We start from the raw sequence: 9,475 nt of genomic DNA, 5'->3' as shown, positions 1-9,475 counted from the left end.
GGAGGAAGATCAGCCAATTCCCAAGTATGATTACTTAAAATTGATTCGATCTCACTATTGACCGCTTCTTTCCAATAGATTGACTCAGACGAAGACATTGCTGCTTTAAATGTTTGGGGCTCATTTTCAAGCAAGAATGCCACAAAATCTGGTCCGAACGAAGTAGGCTTCCGTTGACGATCACTACGCCTAGGATCTTTGTTAGGTAGTGTATTTTCTACTGATTCTTCCCGTGGTCGTTTAGTTCTTTCACTTGTCGACTCACATTTACTTTTATACGGATAAATGTTTTCAAAGAACTCAGCGTTATCTGATTCAATTACCGTATTAACATGAATTTCAGGATTATCAGATTTGTGAACTAAAAACCGACAGGCTTTACTATTCACAGCATACCCAATAAATACACAGTCCACTGTTTTGGATCCAATTTTCACCCTTTTAGGTAAAGGGACTTCTACCTTGGCTAAACACCCCCACACTTTGAAATATTTCAAGTTGGGTTTCCTTCCTTTCCATAATTCATATGGAATTGATTGTGTTTTGATATGGGGTATCCTATTCAGTATTTTGTTAGCCGTAAGGATGGCTTCCCCCCACAAGTTTCGCGGTGAACCGGAATTGATTATCAAGGCATTCATCATTTCTTTTAAGGTTCTATTCTTTCGTTCAGCCAATCCATTTGACTGTGGTGTATAGGGTGCAGTAGTTTGATGAATAATACCATGTTCCAAACATATTTCTGCAAAAGGAGATTCATATTCTCCCCCCTATCACTTCGAATCATTTTTATCTTTAGACTCAATTGATTCTCTACTTCATTCTTATATTGCTTAAATGCATCAATTGCTTCATCCTTACTATTAAGCAAATATACATAACAAAATCGAGTGCAATCGTCAATAAAAGTTATAAAATACTTTTTTCCACCGCGAGATGGTATTGACTTCATATCGCATATATCTGTGTGAATTAAGTCTAAAGGTTTAGAACTCCTGTTAACAGACTTATAAGGATGTTTAACAAACTTACATTCCACACAAATTTCACATTTCGATTTGTCGCATTTGAAGTTTGGCAATACTTCTAAAGTAATCAACTTTTTCAAGGCTTTGTAATTTACATGTCCCAAACGGGCATGCCATAAATCATTTGACTCCAATAAGTAAACAGAAACAGAATTCTTATTAATACTGTCAACAACCATTACATTGAGTTTGAAAAGGCCCTCAGTGAGGTAGCCCTTTCCTAAGAACATCTCATTCTTACTTATTACAGCTTTGTCACTAACTAGAACACATTTAAATCCATTCTTAACAAGTAGTGCAGCAGAAACTAAATTCTTCCTAATAGAAGGAACATACAGTACGTTGTTCAATGTCAACACCTTGCCAGATGTCATTTTCAACATTACTTTTCCAGATCCTACAATCTTTGCTGTTGCCGTGTTGCCCATGAATAACTCTTCATCGAACTCAGCAGGAGTGTACGTTGCAAAGGCTTCTTTCTCAGAGCAAACGAGTCGAGTAGCACCAGAATCAAGAAACCACTCCTTGGGATTTCCAACTAGGTTGCACTCCGAAATCATTGCACAGAGGTTATCTACATCTTCCATCTTTTCCACGATGTTTGCTTGACTCTTGCCTTTGTCTTTGTCCTTCTTTGGAGCACGACAGTCTGTTGACTTGTGGCCAGCCTTTCCACAATTGTAACAGTTGCCCTTGAATTTCTTCTTAGCATGTTCTGACTTCTGCCCTTTGGACTTCTTTCTCTTCTTGTCTTTGGTAGGAGCTTCTTCAACAATGTTAACTCCAATCATTGTCGAATTCCCACGAGACTTCTTTTCGGCGGTCTTGTTATCTTCCTCAATCTTGAGCCTAATCACAAGATCTTCAAGCCTCATTTCCTTGCGTTTGTGCTTTAGATAATTCTTGAAGTCGTTCCACGAAGGAGGTAACTTCTCAATCATTGCAGCAACCTGAAAAGCTTCATTTACTACCATGTCCTCAGCAATCAGATCATGGAAAATAAGTTGAAGTTCCTGCACTTGTGATCCAACAATTTTATTATCTGACATTTTATAGTCTAAAAATTTTGCGACCACAAACTTTTTCAAGCATGCATCTTCTGTCTTGTATTTCTTTTCAAGTGCATTCCACAACTCTTTAGAAGTTGTCATTGCACTATAGACATTGTACAAGTCATCCTCAAGCGCACTTAGAATGTAGCCCTTACATAGGAAGTCTGCCTGTTTCCATGCCTCAACAATCATGAATTTCTCTCTGTCTGGCATGTCCTCAACAGGCACTGAAGTTTCTTCGCTAGTAAATTTCTGCAAACCAAGAGTAGTAAGCCAGAAAAATACTCGTTGCTGCCATCCTTTGAAGTTCACACCAGAAAACTTCCCAGGTTTCTCTGTTGGTGGTACAGCAGTTCGGGCTAGTACAGCAACAGTGACCGAATTTGAAGTATTATCATTTGCCATTTCTGTTAAACAAAAATCGAAACAAATGATTCAGTAGGCAATACAATAATTGCAAACTTAACAGAAGTATAAAACTACAAAAGTTTTTATCTTCACCAGAATCACAGATTAACAATATAATACTAATAATTTCCTTAAGAATGTTATCACCAATCTGTAGACTAAATATATATATATATAAATATATATATACCAGAAACTTTAAGAAACAGTAACTAGTTCAAACCAGAATTTAATTAATTAAACTAAATTCAGAAAACAAAATCTGTAAAGAACAGAAAGGAAAAAGATCAAGTCCACTGAATACATAGTGTCCCCTTAAGGAAATTATTCCCCTCTAGTATCCGAGGTTTGAATTGGAATATATCCTCCCAGGATAAAATGATCTTACTCACCAGTGTATTGATACCCAAAACCTTGGTGTCAACGAACCACTCAACAGCAGTAAAACACACGATTTTATTTTGTACAGAAAGAAGAAGAAGAAGCAGAAATTTCGTAAGTGAAAAATCTGAGGAATCGCAGGTATTTATAGACAAGAAACGGCCATTGATGAAAGGTTGCAATCTTTCAAAAGGCCATGGCTATTCTGAAGCGTTGCAACTCGTTCAGAATAGACATCTCCAACGACGGGAAAATTTAAATAAAACGGGAAAGAAAATTCAAGTTGTTAAGTCGGTTAAATCAGATCTCGCGGATCCGGGTCGGGTTTGGGTCAGAAAATATTAAATTAATTAATTAAATAAATAATTAATTAAAATAAATTAATTAAATAAATAATTAATTAAAATTAATTAATTAAATAAATAATTAATTAAAATAAATTTCGTTCAAAAAAGAAACTCCACGAACGAACATTTTCCAAAGCCAAAGCCAAAGCCGAGTCGAGCGAGCGAGGACGACGGCGCGAGGGAGTCCCTCTTTACAACCCTTTAACAACTAATAGAAGTACTACTATATTTAAGCACATCTATTTTTCTCTTCACCACCTATGTGGGACAAATGCCTTTTACAAAGGCATAAGGGACAAAGGAACTTTTTCAAGTTCCCTCCCTTTTCATTTTTTTTTTCCCTCCATTTCCCATTAATCTTTCTATATACCCAACACTAAATTTATTCTAAGATGTTTACCTGAATTTATTGCACCAATTATTCTAAAAACCTCATCATATTAAAATCCTTATTCCACACAGAGAACTGAACAATAACAACAACAACAAAAGGGTCCATAAGTGCCAAATAGTAACATTTGATGAAATATGACATACATCATCGTTTACCATTTAGGCAATTAAACGATATCCAGCAACGTTACAATTTATAGTTGTAACTTGTAAGCACATAAATTGCAATATCACACATTTACAATGAGTAAAACCAAAAATGAAGAAAAATATGGTTATTAGAGCATTGACAATACTGTATCTGTTAGTAGCTTTCATAATGTTATTCCACATAGCTAATCATTTTACTTGGAACATTATAAGTGTTTTAATAATATGCTTTTTTACACACGATCAATATATAAGAATTAGACTTATACGGAAAAAGTCTATACTCTAAATAAGATTATCTTTAAATATATCCCCTTAGGAATATTGGGTGGGTAGAATTGGTCTGCTTTGTCATTTTTTGTAAGCAATAAGTACGCATATCCACTATTGGACTCAAAAGAGTGTGCATATACACACTGAAATTATATTTTTTCCTTATAATATATATAGATATATAAGAGGGGATCTCTTTCTATTTGAAAACATTACGATTAAAGGTATAACATGAAGGATAGAGAAAAAAAATAAGCATATCAAAAAATTAGATTATGGTAATAGAGAGAACAAAGTAACCTTGACTAAGTTAGTAAAGCATAAATGAAGAGGAAATACCTTAAGACATGTCCAATGAAGATTTTCATTCAAAAATGAAGAACTCCTTAAATTGCTTATTATACTCATCAAAACACTCTTTTATAAGACTAATGATCACCTCAATTGCCTCTTTTGTCTTTTCCATAATTTAAATTTTAGGAAGGAAAAAATATAGAAGAATTAGAAGTTATCGCTAGTAAAAAAATTGGATAAAGAATCATTTTTATTTTTAAAATTTTATCTAAATGAAAGCAAATATCTATTATTCTTCAAATTTTAGGAGAATGATGTGATGAATAATTAATGAAGGTGATCAAAAGGGCAAAGATTGTAATTGGCTTATGTGCTTGTACAGTACGTCTGCAAAATGAATCGACTTTGATGTTCAATATCGACCAAATATTGTACGACCTCTTAAATAATTGACTTGTTTTCATTTTAACGATATAATCAGGATTAATGCCTATGAAACACTTCTAATGTGATTTAAAGCGCACCTATTAAATACAAATACTAACATGACAAAAATAACATATACTATTTATTTTTCTTTATAAAAAGGATAGTTCGGTTTATAAGCAAGGATTAAAGAAAGACCGCAATTCAAGAGTGTGGTATAGACGAAAAATCCTACCGCCGTATCAGTTGCAACTCCTCCACCAACTTCAGCCATTTGTGACCTCTCTCCTCTCCAACGCCTAAAACTACAACATTCATTTTTTCACGACACCTGCATCTTTGACGTTGTTTTACCAGATTCTCAACCAAAATCTCCATTACTACGTAAGCAACCTAATTCCACACAACACACAAATGGTTTTGTTATTAAAGAGAATAAAAAGCATTAATGATTGGAAAATTAATGGTCTTCAACAACAAGCAATCAAATATTATAGAGGACGTTTCTAAATTGCAGTGAACTATTTTAATGAATTTGATCTAAATATACATTCATTACAACTCTTCAAATTCTCACGTTGAAGGTCTAGTTTAATTTTATTATGTTTAATATATTTTAAATTTAGTATAGGGGTAAAATGGTAATTCAACTTTGCACTTTGGAGCTTTTCACTTTTAATAATATATGATTCATAGTGTCATGCTTATGGCAAGTGGATCGTTTAGGGCCTCACAGAGTCCTATTCACCATGTCACATTTAGGGTGTATTTTGGATTGTGACAAACTTGGTATTAGAGCATTAGGTGATAAGGTTCTATAAGTATGACAAGCCACGTCGAGTAGAGTCTTGTTCATGAGTGTGAAGTGTGTCACATTTATGAATAGAAGGATATAAGGCATTTAGGAAGCTTTACTTCTTTCACTACTCTAAAATCGTGTGATAGAGTTGAACTCTATAAAGGTCTTCCTCCTAACTCTTGTTCTGTGCTTTTCAGAATATGCTACCACGAAGAGCTCCCATGAGAAGGAATGTTGGTGACAATGTGGAACCCAAAGTTTCTCAAGCTCCGGTTGATCCTTTATCCAAGCAAGTGTTACATGTTGAATTTGGGCCCGCTTTCCAAGTGTTGGCTCATGACATGACCACTTAATCTAATAGGGAAGTTGTAGCTCCTGTGAACCCAATTATGGGTACGATGACAATGAGAATTAAGATACTTCACAAGGATGAATCCTTCAGAATTTCATGGGTCCAAAGTGGACGAGGATCCACAAGATTGTGGACTTTATGTGTGTGACTCCAGTGGAAAAGAAGACTTGGCCCCTTACCAACTCAAGGGTGTTGCTTAAGTTTGGTTTGACCAATCGAAAGAGAAAAGAGCATTAGATGCAGGTCCCTTGGATTGGGATAAGGTCAAATGGGGGTTTCTTGATCGTTTCTTTCCCCTTTAGATGAAGGAGAATAAATTGCAAGAGTTTATCAATCTAAGACAAGGGAGCATGGGTGTGAATGAGTACTTATTGAAGTTCATTCAATGGTTAAAGTATGCTCTTACTATGGTTGTCGACTCTAGGTCAAGAATAAGTAAGTTTGTATCAAAAGTGTCTGCGATGATGGTCAAAGAATGTCGAACAACCATGCTAATCAAAGAGATTGGTATCTCAAGGTTAATGATTCATGTCCAACAAATATATGAGGAAAAGCTAAATGATAAGGCAAGGGAGTCAAAGGGGGAAAGAACGTGTGATGGTGATTTCTCTCACTCTAGGTACAGTGTACATGGACATTCTCAATTTCACCAAAATTTCTCCGATCAAAATTAGTCAAATGCTCCGGCTCAAAAGTTAAACAAAGATAAGGTTAACCCTAAGCCTTAAGGAGGTAGTTAAAGTGGATATTATATTCCCGCTTTCCAAAAGTGTGGCAAGAGTCATTCAGGAATATTCTTAGCCGGTACCAATGTTTTCTATCATTGTGAGAATAATGGTCACAAGGTAAGGGATTTCTCTTTCCAAGTTAGAAAGGGTAAGGTTGGCCGACAAGTTCAGCTTAGAGGTTCTGGTTCAGGTGGTGCTCCTCATCAGAATAACTTCTATGCTCTTTAGGCTCGACATGATCATGAGGGTTCTCTAAATGTGGTGACTGGTATGTTACACGTCTTTCATCTTGATGTATATGCATTACTTGATACAGGGGCTACATTGTCTTTTGTGACTCTTTATGTGGCTATGAGATTTGATGTCTTTCCAAAAATTCTTTTAGAACCTTTTTTAGTCTTTACACCTATTGGTCCATTGTTGCTAGACGAGTCTATAGAAATTTCCTAGTTTCAGTTTCTCATAGAGTCAGTTCTGTTGACCTTGTAAAGTTAGGCATGTTAGATTTTGATGTTATTCTAGGGATGGATTGACTTCACTCTTGTTATGCTTCCATAAATTGTCGTACCTATTGGTGACATTCCAGGTTATGAATGAACCTATCTTAGAATGGAAGGGTGGAAATTCAGCACATAAGGGTCAGCTTATCTATTGCCTAAAGTCTAGGAAAATGATCTCTAAAGGTTGTATCTATCATCTTGTTCGGATTAGAAATAAATATTTCAAAACCCCTACTCTTTATTTAGTTTCGATTATAAATGAGTTTCTGAAAGTGTTTCCTGATGATCTTCCTTGTATTACTCCTGAAAGAGAAATAGACTTTGGATTTGACCTTCTTCCAATACACAACCTATCTCTATTCCTCCTTACCGTATGGATCTGACATAACTTAAGGATTTAAAGGAGCAATTGAAATATTTGTTGGATAAGGATTTTATTAAACCGAGTATCTCTCTTTAGGGTGCTCTGGTGTTTGTTTGAAAGAAGGATGATTCTCTTTATATGTGTATTGAATATTGACAATTAAACAAGGTCACAATAAAGAATAAGTATCCTATTCCAAGGATAGATGACTTGTTTGATCAACTCTAAGGTGCAAGTTTCTTCTCAAAGACTAATCTTCGATCGGGGTATCATCAATTAAGGGTAAGGGATAGTGACATTTCGAAGATGGCTTTTTGAACTTGGTATGGTCACTATGAGTTCTTGGTGATGTTATTTAGATTGACTAATGCCCCAACGATGTTCATGGATCTTATGAATAGAGTATTCAAGAAATATCTTGACATGTTCGTGATTGTATTTATTGATGATATTGTGATTTACTCACGGAGTGAGGATGAGCATATTGATCATCTAAGTATTGTGTTACAAATCCTCAAGGATCTTCAATTGTTTGATAAGTTTTGCAAGTGTGAATTTTGATTGAGGTCCGTTGCTTTGTTTTTGCCATATTATTTTCGGTGATGGTATTTGTGTTGATCCTAAGAAGACCGAGGCGGTTAAGAACTTACATAGACCTCTTTCCCCTTCAGATATTTACAGTTCCTTAGGTTTGACCTGTTATTATAGGAGATTTGTAGAAGGATTTTCCTCTATTGCTTTGCCTTTGACTACATTGACTTAAAAGAAGGTAAAATTTCACTGATCGGAAGCTTGGGAGAAGAGTTTCGAAGTGCAATATTCTACAGGCTGTAGAAAGGGTCCATAGAAGTTGATCCGCATAACCCATAAATCCTTTCCATTCACAAGCACTTCCATAGTCCGTGAAGTGTTATACGTTTTGTAGAAGGCAACCGTAGAAGGCCTCCATCAGTTTTAAGTTAGGTTACTTTGGTCATTTCCACTCTTTAAATTCCTGTACTATGTCATTTTAACCTATTCAAAATGAGATTAGGGGGGATTTTATCAGCCCAAAGCTCCTCATTCACTCATAACCTCCCCAAATTAGATTTCTTCTCTCTCAAGTGTTCTCCTAAAGCAAGAACTAGGGTTCCAAACTTTAAGTCTCCATTCAAAGAATCAAGCCAAAAAGGTATGTGGGATTTAATCAATTGATATCCCTTCACCCATTGAGTCCTAAATGCTACAGACTTTCAAGATTATGATTCCTACAAGGTAGAACTTTCTATGATCTTCATAGGTTTTCATTGTAAATTAGTTTTTCTTCATGATACGTGTCTAATTACATGTTTTACTCATGAATTCCATGATTTCAATTATAATTCCATATTTCAATGATAATTTCATGAACCCATAGCATGCACGTATTTTCATGACTCAGAATTATGCTAATTCATATGCATGTCCCATATTAACATATTTTCTCGATTTAGATGATTTCATATAAAGTATCTTCCAAATTATTTTCAGTTATCATGATATAAGATGCTTTAGATAAAGTATTTCTCAATATGATTTCAGTTATCATGATTTATGAGTTGCTCATGAACATCAGTTATTAGTCTGATTGAGTATTATCATAGTATTATGATTTCCATAATATCCATGTTTCCCTTGGGAGTAATACCTAGCACTGAAGCTTTCTAGTCATCGCTTGTGGACCTTTAATAGCAATCTCTAAGTCCCAGAACTACGTGCCACCATAGGATTTGTCTTAGATAGACATTAACTCATTGTATCCATATTAGTTCAATTATCAGGTCCCTTGTGATGGAAAGTATAGGAGGCCCTATTTTTGGTGTAGGGGTGATACACTGAACTCCATGTAGCAGCTCAAATGGTTTATATTAGTTTTAGTAGCTCCCACAATCAAATTTTTAGTTATTACATGACCTTGTACTTATGTATTTTAGATCAGTATATCTTAACTTTATGTTAATA

This window comes from Solanum stenotomum, chromosome 9 (genome assembly GCF_019186545.1).
Source record: "Solanum stenotomum isolate F172 chromosome 9, ASM1918654v1, whole genome shotgun sequence".
NCBI classification, from domain to species: domain Eukaryota; kingdom Viridiplantae; phylum Streptophyta; class Magnoliopsida; order Solanales; family Solanaceae; genus Solanum; species Solanum stenotomum.
The sequence above is the reverse complement of the archived record's forward strand: the minus strand, read 5'-3'. Positions refer to the sequence as shown.